General features: G+C 43.1%; 1 long non-coding RNA gene across 1 annotated transcript in view; it reads right to left on the bottom strand.

Annotated features, from left to right (window-relative positions):
- Nucleotides 1–17,773, bottom strand: part of LOC311614271 — a 409,943-nt gene that overhangs the window by 161,214 nt on the left and 230,956 nt on the right. The window contains exon 6 of the long non-coding RNA XR_014793611.1: nucleotides 7,850–7,959. This is a non-coding gene — a long non-coding RNA (uncharacterized lncRNA). The remainder of the gene's footprint in view (nucleotides 1–7,849; nucleotides 7,960–17,773) is intronic.

The following is a 17,773-nucleotide window of genomic DNA, read 5'->3' as shown; positions in this document are numbered from 1 at the left end:
TCCTGCATGCCCCCTCCTGGGGATCAAGCCTGAAACCTGGGGAATGTGCCCTGATTGGGAATCAACTGATGACCTCTTGGTGCATGGGTTGATGCTCAACCAGTGAGCCACACCAGTCAGGGTATTTTTATTTTATAAATCACATCTTGTTGTGATTTGGGATCGGAAAGGCTCTGAGAATCGGGAATCCTTTGTTTTGTGACGCCATCTTCCAGTTCAGCTTAAAAATCTGTACACCTCTGAGAGACACCCACAGCTGCATGGCTGAGCAGAGCCATCACGTTAAAGAACACAGTATAAGCTGATCTGTCTGAGCTTCCTTTGACTTCTGGATCTCAACTCCCCAAAACTTACTTGCCTTTGCAACCCACCAATGACCTTAAGTAAACAAACAAAACACCCTCCTTCCCCTCCTATTTTATCAGGCTTTTCTAGTTCTTCTAAACTGAAACATTGGTCTGCTGCAAACACGTTGATTGCATAACTCAAGGTCAAAGTCAGGCTTGAGACTCCTTGAAATTACCTGTGGGTGTATTTACAAATGTGAAAATCCAGTATTTTCTCCTTCTTCTTTTCTCTTCACCATTGGGTTTCTATTGAGTTGCACAACACGCAAAGAACAAGTTAAAAAGTTGGCAATGCTAGCTTAGCCCTTGTTCAAATAGACCAGGGTCCAGCCAGACCTTTCATCTAGTTTAGGGGTGTCGAACTCAATCAGAGAAGGGGCCAAAATCTAAAATCCAGCCTAAATCGCGGGCCGAATGGTTTACTGAACAGTCATAAACTGACAATGTCATAAACTGACAGCGGAGTGCAGTGATGACAGCGCGGTGCGGGCCACATTGCAAGGCCTGGCGGGCTGGATTTGGCCCGCGGGCCGTGTGTTTGACACATGTGATCTAGTTGGTCTAACTCCACACCCATGCACCAGGCTCTGATGGCCAATAAACACGGCCCAGGGGCTCTGCACCTTCATTTCTCCACTGCTCATCCTCCTTGGTCTGCTCAGAGCCTCTGTCTGCTCCGACTCCTGATTTCTGTCCCATCACCAGCCAGACTCTCTTACTCTTTGGACTCTCATTTCTCCACTTGAGTCCAAGTTTCACAAGTGGTATTGGATTAGCATTACCCCATGGGTCCGGGCTCATCAAATATTATTAAGCTTGTTTAAGAAGAATGTAGGCTTCTAGACTTTGGCCATAGATTCTGAATCTCAGTTGGTCTGAGAAAGCCCCACGATTTGTATTTTTAGTAAGCACCCCAGCGCCCGGAAACCAGTTTGAGGGGCATGTAGGATATTCTACCCTGACTCACACCCCGGTGCCTCACCCTCTGGCAGTGGCTGACTTCACTGACTCTCAGGTCGGCTCTGCCCTGCATCCTGGCAGGGAACACTACTCCCTGAGACATTAACTGATGTGGTTTTTGGCTATTTGAAGTGATCCCTGCTCTCTGGGGGGAAATAATCAGAGGATTATCTAGAATTATCTCCCCCAAAGGCTATGAGGACATAGACCGTTACCCTGGGAGGTGGCAGTATGGCAGATTAGGTGACATTTCGTCTTTGCTACCCTCTCCGTGTAGTTAGGATGGAAAGCCAAACTCCGAAACACCTGCCCTCCATTGTCTGAACGATTCCTGGGCAATCTGGAAAACCCTTTCTCATCTGACACACGTCGGCTCCCAACATCTTAAGCTGTTATTCAGAGCATTTCTATTCTTTAACTTAGGCTTGGGGCTGCGAGCCAAGCCAAGAAGACATTTTTGTGTTTCCCCCCCCCCGTCTCCTCCCTACCAGGAATGTCAATGTACAAGAAAAAGGAGTATTATTTAGGGTGGCCTGAGGGGTAATAAGGAGGATTAATGGGATGAAATTGAGCAAAGGAAAATTTAAGGCGCACATCAGGAACATTTTCCGAAGATTGAGATCAATGATCCTGTGGAATTAAGATCCCGGGGGAGGTTGTAGAAGCCCCATTACCCGAATCAGTTCAAACCAGACTGGACCAAATATTTGAATATAATCCCACCTTGGCAAAGAGGAAATTTGCAATGGCTGGGAGATGGAAAAAATGACCTAATAGGTCTTTTCCAGCCCTGACTCCTATGAGTCACTCAATATATGCTGTTGTGCGTCACCCAGCCGGCCAGACCAGGGTCACTCGCTATACATTTCAGCCACAAAATCCTCAGATGCTGACGGCACCCCAGCGAAACGGCTACCTCAGCAGAGGCTGAGGGCTCCTCGGGGATTTCTGGTTTTAGTTTATAATCAATTAAGTATCAGAAATGAAGGCGGAGATCAGTCAGGAGCCCAGGGTGGTGAGTGAGTGAGTTCTTCCCCCTGCTCTCTGGGAGGCTCGCTCTCAGCCCTTCGCAGACAGACAGCGGTCTTTCCATGGCCCTTGTCGTCTGTAAGGCAGCCTCTGGGGCTTGGCGACCCATGCACTGGGCTGGGACCGCCTCCTGCTGCTGCTCCAGGCCCGCGGTGGCCTCCCCAGCCCTTCCTCCCCTTCAGCTGAGTTCCTGTAGGGCTCTGTGCCCCAGGTCACATGCTCCAGGACTGTCCCCAATACAAGTCCTAGAGCCAAACCAGTTTGGGCTATGTGTTTTCACTTTCAAACAGGCGGAAGCAATGGGGAAGGAGCAGTTAGAGGGCGAAGTCACCAGTGCTTTCACTGGTCTGCTGCTCAACCCTCTTCCCCTCTATTATCCTGCCCATTAACTGGAGACAAGTGATCCCTTAACAAGAACCAAGGCGCCTTACCCATCTGGGTTCCCATGGTGATTTCCTAAATTCACAAAGAAAGAAGCTCTGGGTTAGGAGCAAGTTAGGAAACCAGTCGGCAAACCTGGAAGTCACCCAAGTGCAACTGGGTGGGAGGTCTAGACCCAGAAGGGGCAAGAGAGAGCCTCTGAGTCCTCACCCCCACCCTGGCTTTTTCTAAATGAGAACAAGAGAGACCTACAGGGTCTGGGTTGCTGTCCAAAGTCCCACTGCTTTGAGGAGAATTAGGAATGAATTGAGATCTGACTTCAACGTCTACCCTTTTTTTGTTTACTCCAAATTACAAGTAAGTTCTCACTTAACATTGTCAACGAGTTCTTGGAAACTTCGACTTTAAGTGAAATGAGGTCTAAGGAAACCAGTGTTACCACAGGCTAATTGATAGAAACAAGTGTTAAATTCCTATGGCCTACATCTGGTCACAAAATCATCACCAACCATCTAAATAAAGACCCCAAACACTTCTGATATTAAAGATTCTGAGCTATGCATACATTAAGGAAAGATGGATAAAAACAAGTAAGAAGTCCGGCTGGCGTGGCTCAGTGGTTAAACATTGACCTGTGAACCAGGAGGTCAAGGTTCAATTCTCAGTCAGGACACATGCCGGAGTTGCAGGCTCAATCCCCAGGTGGTGTAGGAGAGAAGGAAGTGGAGGCAGCCGATCAATAATTCTCTCTCCCTCATCATTGATGTTTCTTTCTCTCCCTTTCCCTTCCTCTCTGAAATCAATATAAAGATATATATATATATATATATATATATATATATATATATATATATATATATATATTTTTTTTTTTTTTTTTTTTAAAGGACCTGCTGTATTAGAAAAAGCTGGGTAAAGGGTTAGGGCATGCACTTGAGCAAAATGTGGTCACTATTAGAGAAAAGGTTGCACAGACATTTCCTTGGAGGGCAATCTTTCAGGAGCCAGTCCTCAGAAGTCCTCTGTGAACACATCAGAGATGCACGGGTTACAGACATTGAAAAGCCATCTGGGTTGAAGAATGCGGAGGGGGAAATCTTGGCAAAGCATTCGCTTTCTGACTATATATGTCTCTCTGTGTGTCTATATATGTATATATATTATCGAATTTTAAAACACTCCAAAAGCAATCCCAGGCATCTCAGCTCAAACCACAGAGCGGTCCATCCATCCCCATTCATACGTTCCAACCCTTCTGTTGGGTGGTCTTTGCATCCCATGGGTTAGGACCCCCTCCCACGTCTGTTCTACTCCAACCCGAATTCTGCCTGTTTTCTACATTGTTAAGATGGATCTACGGAGAGGGAGTCCCAGCCTCCCACACGGGAACCCAACTCCCAGGAGCCAGATGGCTACCTTGTATTTGGAAGCGTTTCAAGTTCACTTACAAATACAGTGGGCTAGCCCAGTGCTTTTTGTAACCTGCATCATAAAAATGAACAGGCAGCTTAAAATAGATGCTCTGTCGCTGCCAAGTGCATCATGTGAAAACGGTGCTCCGTCTGGCAGGGCAGACGGAGCGGTCGTGTGGACGCAGCTAGATAAGAGAGCAGTCCTTTGTGTGGAGGGGACCAGCTAAGGCCCAGATCCCTATCGGGACGCACACCCAGGGCCACACAGAAGCCAGGATGGGACGAGCCATCCTCTCTCCCTACACACACACCTCCCTTCCTTCAAACAAGGGCAGCCTACACCCCAGAGCCTGGACTGCATCCCCCTCTGCCTCCTGTTCCACCTCCATTTAGAATGAACTCATGACAAGAACCTATAGTAGGTCCATCTGAACCCCGCGTCCTGGTGTCCATCATGTCACGGTGGCCAACACCTCCCAGAACTTGGACAACACATTCGCTCACTCCTGTGGAGCTGATCTTGCAGCCACCTCCTTAGGATTCTTTCATTGTTGCCCTTGTCACCTTGCCCATTTACTCTCCTCTTTTATTATTATTTTTTTATATCTTTTTATTGATTACAGAGAGGAAGATAGACACATCGATGAGAATCATTAATCAGCTGCCTCCTGCACGCCTCCTACTGGGGATCGAGCCCACAACCCAGGCACGTGCCCTGACCGGGAATCGAACCTGTGACCTCTTGGTGCAGGGGTCGACGCTCAATCCCTGAGCCACATCAGCGAGGCAGTCTCTTCTTCGTGGGTGGTTAGAACCACTGACTTTGGTCTTAGACATTTATGACCTGACTTCTGATGGGTTATCATATGCTGGAAATTAGCTTCATATAATAAGGAAAGGTTTCTACTACAGAAGAAAGCACAATCCACTAAATCACATCACCGACCAGTATGGTTGGGGAACAAATTCATTCTGGTGTTGGAGAAATGTCTTTCATCAACATCCTGAGCACGGCATTTGATTACACTGGAACCAAATAGATGAAATCCAACGGGCAATTCAGTGCTTTTAGAGTTGAGCAGTGTCACAGAGCGACAGAGCATTTGTGTTCTGAAGACTTGTATCTCACAGAAAGTGCACTGTGTATTATTTGACTCAGGTGGCAAGAAACCTGGCTTCTACTCCTGATTTTAACCCTAACAGGTACACGTTATGTCTCTTCCTGGGACTTATTTTTTTTTTTTTTTTTTTTTTTTTTTTTACCAATTAAACAGCAATGGCAATACCCTATGGCCCTAACACTCATAGAGGTAGCCTAAAATAAGAGAATACGCGTTAAATGACAGTGGAGTTCATTTGACAAGTTAGCCAGATTTAATTGTTGGCACACCTTGCCTTTGCCAAAGACCTCCTTATAACCATGTCCCCCCAAAAAGTGTGAATAATAATTGAATACTGAGTGACCCATTTGGTAATGTTCTATTTGAATGTAAATATATTTTCTAGAGAAAGCGAACATGCATGTTTAAAGCTGGCTTTATCATGTACATATGCAGATACATGTGTGTTTGCACACACACACACACACACAAACCAAAAGTTGCCAGAAAACCACCAGAAACCAGGGGAAAGGCAAGGATCAGACTCTCTCACGGCCCTCAAAAGGAACCGCCCTGCAGACACTTTGATCTTGAACTTCTAGCCTCCAGGACTATGAGACAACGCACTTCTGTTGTTTAGACCACTTGATTGGTGGTACTTTGTTATGGCAGCCCCCAGAAACGGATACAAACAAACTCTCTCCTCCTATTTACTAACTCACCAACAGAACAAAGTAATGGGAGACTTGGAAGAGCATGTGTTTAAGGAAAGTAATGTTGTGTGAGTAATCAGAGCCAGTTACTAAAATAATAATAATAATAATAATAATAATAATAATAATAATCTATTACCAAAGAGATCGTCTCTTTATACACAGCCTGGCAGTGAAATTATTAGGAATATTTTGGTTAGCACAGATTTCTTCTTCAACAGCATTGCAGCCAAGTGGTGTGAGCATGGGCTGCGGGCCAGGCTATAGAAACCACGGCTGCAGGATGGAGCACAGAAGCTCACAATGGGATGGAATCAAAGCCGCCTCCCTCTTTCTTTAGCTTTTCAATGAGACAATGCCCTGAAAACACTCAGCTCTGGGCCTGGAACTTAGTAGATGCTCAGCAAATAAATCTAACATCGGAGATCTTTGAAGTCGACATGGAGTCGCCCAGTTTGGTTTTTAAGGGTGAACTGCTTTTAAAAAGCTGTTAGATGAACTCTGTGGTGGTTGATATTTGCTCTTAGTACAGCTCCTGAATACTTCCCACAAGAATATGGGATGCAAGCAATGCATATTCTCACCCATGAGCCAGCACACAAGGCTACGAAACCAGCCTTCGTGGGGTTCCCAATACACACATTAATGTGTACTGCTCAGAATGGCATACAGCAGCATATCAAACCCTCCTTTCTTTCTTTCTTTTCTTTCTTTCTTTCTTTCTTTTTTTTTTTTAGAAATATATTTTTATTGATTTCATAGAGGAAGGGAGAGGGAGAGAAACATCAATGATGAGAGAGGATCATTGATCAGCTGCCTACTGCACACTCCACATGGGGCATCCAGTCCACAACCCAGGCATGTGCCCTGACCCGAAATCAAACCGTGACCTCCTGGTTCATACATTGACGCTCAATCATTGGGCCACACCGGCTGGGCCAGACCCTCATTCCTGTTGCTCATTCTGCATTATCCCCTGTTGTGGTTCCTAACATAGCTCTAAGTCAGTGGTCGGCAAAATGTGGCTCGCGAGCCACATGCGGCTTTTTGGCCCCTTGAGTATGGCTCTTCACAAATACCACGTGCAGACATGCATGTGCAGTGTGACTGAAACTTCATAGCCCATGCACAGAAGTCAGTTTTCAGCTCTCAAAAGAAATTTCAATCGTTGTACTGTTGATATTTGGCTCTGATGACTAATGAGTTTGCCGACCACTAATCTAAGTTGTTGTTCTCATGACAACGTGGGTTTTTTTCTTTGAGAGTCCAGGGCTTGGCAGAGAGTCTGCCCCGTTAGAGACACTCAACACCAATGTTATGCGTGTTTCTATGCCGAGCAAACTTCTGCAGGATGGAAGTCTGTCATGTAACATTTTAGCTGGTTCATTTTTCTGCTGCAAGGCAGCCTCAGAAATAAGAGTCACATTAACATTGACAACTTTAAAACTGCTACCTTCTCCAGTTTTTAAGTACCTCCCATAGACAGGGTGGATATTACTACAATTCCCATTTGAAAAACGATAAAACGGATCTAGGAAGAAAAATGAACTTGCAGGAGGCTATCAGATGTTTATCAGCCTAAACACACTCAAAGCACGCAACTCAGCAATCCTGTTTGGGCCATTCTGCTTCCTACTGCTGCCCATCCATTGTATGGCCACAGATACCATTGATGACATGGCTTACTAACAGAGCCACTGAGACCACTAAGAATTCTGGATCTACCAAAGCCCATCCAAACAGCATGGGCTGTCGACACAAAGACTGACACCTCCCCAAGGTGGGAGACATAACAGCTACTTATGAAGAGCAGACAGCATAGGCGATAATCCTTCCCGAGAATACACAATGGAGTCCGAATGCGCTGTGCACTGGAATACGTTGTATATGTAAAACCGCTGGCTTACCTTTTCGTGGAAGGCTGAACAAATCTCCATGTTGTTGGGTTGGGCCTATTCCAGATGGGATTTCCACGTGTGGATTATCATGGGTCAGCAATTCCTGCCTCTTCCTCCCTCTGGAAAAGTGTAGAAGGTAAGTCACTAAGTGACAACTTGAACACATTCAAGGAGGACACCCGCCTTGAGAGACATTCAGCAAAATGACATCCTCTCCCTTTATAAACACCTTTTACTTATTATTTAAAAAATATTTTTATTGATTTCAGAGAGAGGAAGGGAGAGAGCGAGAGAGAGAGAGAGAGCTAGAAACATTAATGATGAGACATGACAAGAGAGAGTCACCGATGGGCCGCCTCCTGCATGCTCCCTACTGGTGATCGAGCCCACAACCTAGGCATGTGCCCTGACCAGGAATTGAACCATGACCTCCTAGCTCATAGGTCCATGCTCAACCACTGAGCAGCACTGTCTGGACACAGAACATCCATTAGAAATAATTTTTTTTTTTAAAACAAGAACTTAGTTTGACTATCTGGTCATTTCTAGCCTTTCTATGATCCACTATTACAGCTGTACATGGAATAACTATTGCCTGATGGATTCAATTTTTTTCCCTCCTCTGACTTTATTTGCTGTGTGGACACAACTCTGGTGAAACCTGTTGGACTAGGTAATCCAAAGGGAACTTTCCGATGTGGTGGAGCCCCCGCCCATCCTTCCCCAAATTTCCTACTGGAATTTTGGAAAGCACTGACCACATTTTTTTTTCTCTTAGTGTAGCACACCTCACATTCTCATTTTTCCACTCTGTGGGCAGTTCTTTCTTTCTGATCACTGTTCTGCATCAAAGCAAACCCAACAACTCTAGGTACTCCCCTTAAACACTTTAGCAGCTGGACCTCGGCACCTCTACTGGGTCAAAGGAAGCAAGATCACCCCTGGTGTGCTCTCCTAAGCCACCAGTTCTGATTAGTCTGAGGAAAAGCACAAAGGACTTCCAGCTGAAACAAACCACATTCTTATCCCACTGGCTCCAGATGGGGAAAGCTTCCTGTGGGAATCCCGGAACAGACCTGCTGCCCTGTGACCAGGTCTTGGTTGGAGTTCAGAAAAAATATGTCCTTCTGATTCAATGACCGGAGAGGGACTTAGGGTGATTAAGTTCTCCGGTGTCATTCTAACACTAGACAGATGCATTTTTGTCATCGTGGACACAAATAGAGCTGGGGATCCCTGTGGAACAGGCCATGACTGCTGAGTTTGGCTCTGGTGTGGTGCCAGTGTTTTGAAAGTGTTCCCTTGTTCTACCATCAAGGGCCATCCTGGATTCGTATGGTACTTTGGTTGAGGAATCAGCCTGATCTCCATTTTACAAATGCATTGCTCCTGACTAAGAAAGCAAAAGCAACTGCCCAGGACCCACGTCTGCTGCTGCTTTTTGGATCTGCATCTCTCTCTCCTGCACCTGAACCTGGCAGTTTCCTCTTTCATAACGTTGCTTATAGACACATTCTTTTTGAGGGACTCTCTTGGATCTATCTGTGATTGTGAAGTAGTTCAAAAACAAACCAGCTGAGGGGTTGGGTAGGAAGCAGCTCCTGGGTACAAATAAAAGTGTGACTCATGCCCTAACCGGTTTGCCTCAGGGGATAGAGCGTTGCCCTGCAGACTGAAGGGTCCCAGGTTCGATTCCAGTCAAGGACATGTACCTTGGTTGCGGGCACATCCCCAGTAGGGAGTGTGCAAGAGGCAGCTGATTGATGTTTCTCTTTCATAGATGTTTCTAACTCTCTACCCCTCTCCCTTTCTCTCTGTAAAAAAATCAATAAACTGTTTGTTTTTTTTTGTTTTGTTTTTTTAAATTTGACTGACTTACTAGCATCCACAGAACTGTCAGTGTACCATGGGTAAAAGCAGCATATAAGGAAGACTGGAATCAATATATGGGATCCTGAGAAACACTCAGCATTGGCTTTTAGGCAGTATCCTCTTTACCCTCGCTAGATCTCTTTGGTGAAAACTTGGGAAGTAGTCTTATCTCTCCAACTGGTGGCATTTTTCTTATCCTCCTCACTGTCTCTACCCACACCACATGCTCAATACAATTCTTGAGCAGACAAGTTAATTTCAGGAGAATATCAGTTCACTCTATCTCGTGTCAGATTTGCACTGGCTTTGACTGTCTATATGCCATATAGCTTATGACATAGGTATACAGCTTTTATAAATGAAACCCACAACAAATGCACGGAAATTAAAAAAAAATTATAATATCAAAGAATGAGTGAAATTTAAAAATCTGTTCCAACTCCTTTATTTCATTGGTGCATAAACTAGATCCCAGACAAATGAATTTGACTAAAAAATATCTGTGAGGGAATTTAGTAATGAAGGGGATCAAAATATGCTCCCGAAAAATATGTCATCTTGGCATATAGATGATTTTGAGCTGAAGGCAATGGGGGATCAACTAATGTATAAAGGAGCCTTTTGAGAACTTCCCTTATCTGGTACAAGCAGAAACTTCTCAGAAATGAGGACAGCCATCATCCTCCTTCCAGAGGATTCTTTTGGCCATGAAGAAGACAGAAAGTTGGCACCGAGAGATTGATTTAGTAAAGGAACCTTACTAAAATAATTCTTATTTTCAATTAGTCTCCTCCGAGAGTAAGGTTTCCACAGTTTACTGCCTCTGTAGCCCCAAAGCCCCCTTCCCTTTGACTAGTCACTTCTCCACAATTTATTGCCCTTTGTTAAAATGGTATGTAAACTTCCAAGTTTAACTGCTTCAATGGGGCTTTCACTTCTTTTTTTGGGAAGTCCCCATGCACATAAAAATATTGACATCAATAAAACACACACACACACACACACACACACACACACACACGCATACTTTTTCTTGTGTTAATCTCTTGTTAGTTTAATTCACAGGTCCATGCTACAGAATTTAGGAGTGTGAAGGACATTTTTTTTTCCTTTCCTTACAGTGGCTAAGTTAAGACTAAGATTCTCTGATCTTTGGATATTCTGGCATTCAAAAGAAAATGTAAAAAAAAACAACACCAAAGTCATAGGCTGTTTATGAAAGTTTAAAATTGTTTATCATGTTTATAGTTTGTTTCTGTTTCTTGGTGAGAATGTTTAAAGGAACAAGGAGGTTGAAATAATTTAAAATTAAGATTGGGTCTACTAGAGATGATCGAGTTTACTATTTTCTTTGAATTCATTGGACAATTTTCATATAACTCAGAAAAAAATTCTGGGGTGCCTGTCCCACATCCACCATCACTCCCTCCTGGTAAGTGTTTATGTAAATGAGTACAGGATAGTGAGTAGAAAGCTCATGCTTTAAAGTCAGGTAGACCCCGGGTAATCCATTGATTTATGACCTAAAGACTAGTTATGAGAGCTTTGACAGTATTATTTGTAGTGTGTATTGACCCAGCAGACAAATTGCTTGAGGGTCCCGAAATGTCACCGATATTCATCTTAGTCCTTCCAAAAGCTGCATGATTTCTGCAGCTTCACTTAAGAGACGGTAGAAAAATCCAGAAGAGATTGAGCAGAGTGAGCCTCCGCGCTCGGTTTCCTGAGCTCGCTAGTGAAATCCAGCCTGGGCTTTCGAGAAAGCTCTGCCATTTCTTATAAGCAGGGCAAGATGCTGATGGAATCCTTTTGGTATGGCACGCCGAAGGGAACTGACTCAAGGAGGCCTTACACTGCTTATTTATGTGTAGAGTTTAATGCTAAAAGGTGCCATTAAAGGTGAAGACCGCATCTAGTGTCAAAGCAGTTAAAATATTAAACATCCCTAATGACTGCTTTTAAGTCATTGCTATTCCTTACAAAAACAAACCAGTGCTAGATTAAGTGCGGGGCACTCACGTGACAAATGATACCAGTCATCTGGATTTCTCATTACAGAGCTTCTGCCAAGTTCAGACTCTGCCAAGGATGATTTAACCATTCAGAGTGTCAAACTGACCTTGAACTTGGGGAAGGAGGGGCGGGAGCCTCAGGGCCTGAGCATTGTTTTCCTGAGTTCTAAAATATGGAGGGGATGAAGCCATAAGTTTGACCACCTTTCTTCACCCCTGCAATAAAAGTCTTCCCCCTGCCTGATTGCACCATTAAAACTGCGCGTGCTGGAGGCCTCTTTTGCTTCCACATATTAAATCAAAGAAATACTTTTAAGGAAGGTCTTAGAGGACAATGGGAGAAGACAGAGATAGAGGGATTAGAACTCCAGAGCTGGCAGAATGAAAGATGATGGTTGTTTAATTGGAAGTGTCTGTTTGTGTGTGTGTGTGTGTGTGTTTGCTGCCCTGAGAAATATTAGGCTGCAGTGGTAAGCCTGTGGAGTGACAGGGAAGGAAATATTGTCTGAGCCATGGGGTTGCATTCTGAATGCATTAAAAAAAAAAAGGTACTGAGTTCTTCTCAACATAAGTAAGCACAAATAATTAGTGTTAAATGTTCCCTTGTTGCTCTGCTATTGGACCAGTAGATACAATTGTCGTAGAGCTCAAAGGAAAAGGAATTAAACTTCACATCATTCCAGTCATGAGCAGTTGCTATCTAATCATAGTTATTATTAAGTCACCCTCTTTTAAAAATATATATATATTTTATTGAATTTATTTTTTTTATTTTTTTATTTTTTTTACAGAGAGGAAGGGAGAGGGATAGAAAGTTAGAAACATCAATCAGCTGCCTCCTGCACACTCCCCACTGGGTATGTGCCCGCAACCAAGGCACATGCCCTTGACTGGAATCGAACCTGGGATCCTTCAGTCTTCAAGCCAATGCTCTAGGCACTGAGGCAAACTGGTAAGGGCAGTCACCCTCTTTTTTTTTTTTTTAATTTATTGATTTGAGAGAGGAAGGGAGAGGGAAAGAGAGGTAGAACCATTGATTAGCTGCCTCCTGAACGTCCCCTACTGGGGATCAAGCCTGCAACCCAGGCATGCACCCTTGACTGGAATCAAACCTGTGACACTTCAGTCTGCAGGCTGATGCTCTATCCACTGAGCCAAACCATTCAGAATGTCAAACTGACCTTGAGCTTGAACTTTTAGGCTGAATGAAACTGCATGTCATGGGGATGGCTAAAGGGTTCTTAAAATGTTCTGGAAGTGGTCTGTTGTTTGTAGTATCTAGATCATGCTTTCGGAGGGAGAGGAGGAAGTTTTGCTGAGTCCCACAGCACACGAGCTGAAGACAATCTTTTTCAAAGCATGAGTGGTGGACTGAAGAACTGATGTCCTCCAGGAAGGAGCTGGTGGTTAGTGGAAAGTGAAATTCATGAGATTTCTCACTTATCCAAACTGTTCTACACATCCCAAAGGAACAACTTCTCCACCTAAAGCTGGCATTTGCTGATGAGGAATTGTCCAGCTTGTAGATTGCATAGGGTGATGGTTTCCTCACACCTTCTGACTTCCACTAAAGCCATTGAAGTCCCTGGGAGACATCTGGGACCATTCTATTAGCAAGAATTGAGCTCTTTTGCTTGAATATCTACACCTGTCAGGCACTGTTTTACATGATACCAAGTTTAACTTACTATTTATGCAAAACTTATACGGGAAGTTGTAACCCCATTGACCAATTGGGTCTCAGAAAGAATTTAAGGTTGTTACTTAAGATTGCACAAGTGATATTCAAAAGAAGCGAGGGTTCAATTAGGCCTGCATCACTGCGGAGCCCAGTTTTCTACTCCATGCTGTCCATGCTTGTCCATGCCTGTCTCAATCAGTCACCCTGCTGGGCAGAGATGGTTGTTAGTTATTAATTTTCTTCATTATGTCTCATTTCTTTGCTTATATAGTTATGAATTTAGAAGAGGTTATAGAATTTTTCATTGAAGTTTTTTTTTTTTTTTGGGGGGGGGGGGGAGGGAGGTCTGTTTTTTAAATCAAAGCTAATTTGGAAGAATGACTTGGATGCCATCTACTCAGAGCCTGGGATTCCAGGAACCAGTTCTAAACTTGTCCTTCATTCATCTGTAAGTTCTTTGCTAGAAAAGAGGTTTGAGAACCGATTCAAAGTAGTCACTTCTTGGTCACAACTATATGATACATTTATTGGACACATTCATTGCCCTTAGGTTCCTAATGTGATTTCCTTTTTCAAGGGGTCTTGAAGGGAAAGGTTAAAAAAGAATGAATGGGGTATGCCGTTTTTGAATAATCAGGAGGATCCACTATATGGGCAGGATTTCAGAAAGCCTGGATCCCCACAGCCCCTAAGCATTTCAGTTCTGGCCCTCTTCTCTGTTCTCCATCTACATGTCCCAACAATGCTCTATTTATTTTGGTGCTGAAAAAGTTTGCAACTCATTGTTTATACTGCTAAGAGTCGCTTCTTTGAATTGCCTTCCCCTAGTTGAAGGGCAAATTTATGCTGGGGGCAAAACTGTAAGAAAGTTAAAGTTTATCCTTGGCACCATTCTCATCTGCCCCACCTCAGCCCCCATTCTTGGCCTTGTAATTGGTTTCTGTTGCTTGTGCCCAATGGTGTTGTATTTCCCCATCTCCTTTCCAGGATAAAGTGTTCAGTAAACTCATTTGTGCTAAAGGATTCTTCAATTAATAATATACTTTTCAGCAGTTTTCTTTTTAAATCTTAAGAGAACAAAAAACCTAGGGATAGGATCAATAATGATTTCAAAGGTATAAAGGACTCATTGTAGTGGACAAATGCTGTGTGTGAGTGTGTGTGTGTGTGTGTGTGTGTGTGTGTGTGTTGTATGTACATGTTATTCACACAATCACTTCCTTATGGGGCACCACACACACACTTCACACACTTGGGGCCAGAGATGGGTATGTGAATCAGAGTGGCTGAGTCTCTCAGTTACAATGGATTGTAAATCACCAATTCTCATCCCACTTTGGGGTTGGTTTTTGAGCTAGGTTTATTCCAGTTTTCTGGTACTTGTAATTTTTTTAAAAATATATTTTATTGATTTTCCACAGAGAGGAAGGGAGAGAGATAGAGAGCTAGAAACTTCGATGAGAGAGAAACATCGATCAGCTGCCTCCTGCACACCCCCACTGGGGATGTGCCCGCAACATGCCCTTGACCGGAATCGAACTTGGGACCTTTCAGTCCCCAGATCGACGCTCTATCCACTGAGCCAAACCGGTTTCGGCTGGTACTTGGAATTTGAAGGATCCTGACTGACACATGAATGGCATGATTGAACATATCTTTGAGTGAGATATTTCTGGGTGGACCATATTCCTGTTGCCTCTCTTTTACCTTCAAAATGTTGCTTTGCTATACTGTTGAAAAACAATGCTATGTTGACATCACAACCTGCAGTTATTTGCCAGTAGGCAGCTGTGATTTTTTCACCATTTCTTGGTGTCTTCAACATGATTCAATTCAATTCAATTCAATTCAATTCAATTCAATTCAATTCAATTCAGTTTAATTAATCTGGACTAGGTGCTCAATGAATTACTCTTCTAGAAGGTAAGAAGTATACCATTTAGGTCATTTTGAGGGGAAACAGATTTTTCACTTATAGGATAAGCTACTATTTCAGATTCTGAGTAACAACCCATACATCTTTTACTACTAAGTCCATCTAATGAAAATTGGTGAAAATCAATAATTTGCTTCTGTTTTGGCCTTTGATGCAACCTGAGGTGTTTGGTAAGGAGAACATGGGACTGCTGATGACAAGCTGGTGCTTGACAAGTCCACTGAAAGGAAAAAGATCACTTACATTCATATTTCCAGCCCTGGGTGGTCATACGAGTTTTTCAACAGCATTGCCAACACTCCAATTAATGAAAGACTACACAAACATGAGATGAAAGTATGAATCCTCTGGTTCTTGTTTTGAATGTCTATTTATTTGAAGTGATTATGACTGTGTATTTATTTATATGTGTGTATGTAAACTCACACAACCCCATGGCAGTATCTATAAATAGTGATAATAACCATCCTAGATAAATATCACATAGATTCCAGTGGAAGGAGAGATCAAACCGGTGGGGCTGTTATCTCCCGTACTGACACTTCCTTTTTAATTTTTTAATATGACTTTGTTTTTGGCTCCTAGACTGTTGACGTTGAGTGTGACTCAGCCTTTGCCCTGAGGACCTTCCGTTCTCCTAGCCTCTGACTTTTGCTTTCCATCTGGGGGCTGGGGTCCTCTCTGTACCTCCACACTCCCAGTGCAGTGAGGGGTCCTGGGTGGGAAGCCCCAGTCATGAGGGCAGGTCTGACTGGTGGTTGCTGTTGCTATCCGGGCACCAAGTCAATGTCTGAGCATGTCAGCTGAGGACATTCTCACACTCGCTTCGAGTGGACCAAGCACTACAAATCAGTCAGATGAAAAACTCAGACAGTCACCTGGTGCTTTTGTCTGTAAGTCAATAAATAACCAGTTTGAATGACTTTTTTTGATGACTTTGGCTTAAGCACATGTCTTACACAACAAAACCCAGCATGTTTTCTTAGAGTAGCTTGGCTGGTTAAGAAAGTCATATAGAAAAATCAAGAATTAATTGTGTATATTGACTCAAATTTAAATGAGCAACTTCACTTTTTGTGTGTGACTGATTTGAATCAAATCTTAATTTTATGTCATCCATAACCTAAATGAGATCAATTTTTTGATGATAACAGATTATGTTAATAGTAAGAGCCTTTAATATGTCCATAGCCTAACTCAGGCCCTTTTCATTGGTTGAATTGGTAATTAAAAAATTATATATATATATATATATATAATTGATTTTTTTACAGAGAGGAAGGGAGAGGGATAGAGAGTTAGAAACATCGATGAGAGAGAATCTTCGATCAGCTGCCTCTTGCAAACCCCCTACTGGGGATGTGCCCACAACCAAGGTACATGTCCTTGACCAGGTTCGAACCTGGTACCCTTGAGTCTGCAGGCCAACGCTCTATCCACTGAGCCAAACCGGTTAGGATTCAATGGGTAATTTTTATTCATTGTATATTAGACTGTGGCTTTATATGTATATTTTATTGGTCAGTTTGATTATAACAATCTGTGTATTTATGAAAAAAAAAAAAACCCACAGAGAAATTATCTTATTTAACACCCATTATTTTTTCTCCAAAATCCCCAAACAACATTAAATTGCAACTTTTACCCTTCCCATTTATTTCTTTTTAAAGTTTATGTTTATTGTTGATACTATTACAAATGCCCCCTACCTTTGTCCACCTCCACCCATCTCTCTACAACCCCCATCCCTCTAATCTTATGAATTATGCTCTCTTTTTTCCAATCCCCACCCTTTGACTTAAATTGTAACTTTTTCAATGAGTTGTTTCAACTCAAGTTATTTCAACTTAAGTATTGAATTGTGTACAGTGTCTTTTGTGACCTAGCCTTGAAAGTCTCACTCCATCACCACCAATACATTGCATCCGGTTTCAAGGGGAGAAAACACAGACCACATCTCTCAATATCAAAGTTCTGCTGCAAGTAGCTGTCATTTTGGCCATTTTGAAAACATCACCTGCCCCAGTAAGTCATTTTGAGCATTTGGTTTGATGAAATGCTGTCCTTGAGTAAGAAATTAGTAGAAAAACCTTGAGCACGTGGCGCTGATATTTATTGGCTGAAATGTATAAGAAAATGAATGCTATTCACACTTGAAAGAGTGGATAGCATTCATTTATTCACTGGTATAATCAGGCATCTACCGGTGACCCAAATACCCTAGCTTCCATCCTTAATTTATGGCTCCTACTCTACAAAAATCAAGCAACATTGAAAGATGGGCCCCCACTAATAACAGAAATGAAAAGTCATCTTGAAAACACCATCCCGGGTTTTCACGTTTTGTTTTCTTATCTATCCCTCCTTTGAATCAAAGCCCAGCCTGGTAGGGTTTCACAGTCGCTTTCTTTGGGCTGGGTTTAATTGCTGGA

The sequence above is a fragment of the Pipistrellus hanaki genome (assembly GCF_964339955.1).
Source record: "Pipistrellus hanaki genome assembly, chromosome: 20".
Lineage (NCBI taxonomy): Eukaryota > Metazoa > Chordata > Mammalia > Chiroptera > Vespertilionidae > Pipistrellus > Pipistrellus hanaki.
Note: the sequence above shows the minus strand (reverse complement) of the source record. Positions and strands in the feature narration are given on the sequence as shown.